This window comes from Tachyglossus aculeatus, chromosome 4 (assembly GCF_015852505.1).
Source record: "Tachyglossus aculeatus isolate mTacAcu1 chromosome 4, mTacAcu1.pri, whole genome shotgun sequence".
NCBI lineage: Eukaryota > Metazoa > Chordata > Mammalia > Monotremata > Tachyglossidae > Tachyglossus > Tachyglossus aculeatus.
Genome location: NC_052069.1, coordinates 45966041 through 45967563, shown reverse-complemented (window position 1 = coordinate 45967563; position 1523 = coordinate 45966041).

Here is a 1523-nt window from a genome sequence, read left to right as displayed (position 1 = left end):
CAATCAATCGTATTTATTGAGCGCTTAATGTGTGCAGAGCACTGTACTAAGCGCTTGGGTAGTACAAGTCGGCAACACGTAGAGACAGTCCCTACACAAGAAAGCCCGGGCTCTTTCCACTGAGCAACGCTGCTTCTCTAATAATAATAATGACAATAATAACAATCACTTCATTCCTAAAGTATGTCTTCCAAACTTTCTCTAGATTGTAAACTCACTGTGGGCAAGGGCCGTGCTACCAACTCTGTTACATCGTACTCTTCCAAGTGCTTAGTACAGTGCTCTGCACACAGTAAGTGCTCAATAAATACAATTGATTTCATTCATTCATTCATTCAATCATATTTATTTATTCATTCATTCATTCAATCGTATTTATTGAATGAATACAGCTCCTACTCTGTCCTAATCCTCCTCGACCTCTCAGCTGCCTTTGACACTGTGGCCCATCCCCTTCTTCTCAACACGCTATCTGACCTTGGCTTCACAGACTCCGTCCTCTCCTGGTTCTCCTCTTACCTCTCCGGTCGTTCTTTCTCAGTCTCTTTTGCGGGCTCCTCCTCCCCCTCCCATTCTCTCACTGTGGGGGCTCCCCAAGGTTCAGTGCTTGGTCCCCTTCTGTTCTCCATCTACACGCACTCCCTTGGTGACCTCATTCACTGCCACGGCTTCAACTATCATCTCTACACTGATGACACCCAGCTCTCCATCTCTGCCCCTGCTCTCTCCCCCTCCCTCCCTCCAGGCTCGCATCTCCTCCTGCCTTCAGGACATCTCCATCTGGATGTCCGCCCGCCACCTGAAGCTCAACATGTCGAAGACTGAGCTCCTTGTCTTCCCTCCCAAACCTTGTCCTCTCCCTGACTTTCCCATCTCTGTTGACGGCACTACCATCCTTCCCGTCTCACAAGCCCGCAACCTTGGTGTCATCCTCGACTCCGCTCTCTCATTCACCCCTCACATCCAAGCCGTCACCAAAACCTGCCGGTCTCAGCTCCGCAACATTGCCAAGATCCGCCCTTTCCTCTCCATCCAAACCGCTACCCTGCTAATTCAAGCTCTCATCCTATCCCGTCTGGACTACTGCACTAGCCTTCTCTCTGATCTCCCATCCTCGTGTCTCTCTCCACTTCAATCCATACTTCATGCTGCTGCCCGGATTATCTTTGTCCAGAAACGCTCTAGACATATTACTCCCCTCCTCAAAAACCTCCAATGGCTACCGATCAATCTGCGCATCAAGCAGAAACTCCTCACCCTGGGCTTCAAGGCTGTCCATCCCCTCGCCCCCTCCTACCTCCCCTCCCTTCTCTCCTTCTCCAGCCCAGCCCGCACCCTCCGCTCCTCCAACACTAATCTCCTCACTGTACCTCGCTCTCGCCTGTCCCGCCATCGACCCCCAGCCCACGTCCTCCCCCGGGCCTGGAATTCCCTCCCTCTGCCCCTCCGCCAATCTAGCTCTCTTCCTCCCTTCAAGGCCCTGCTGAGAGCTCACCTCCTCCAGGAGGCCTTCCCAGACTGAG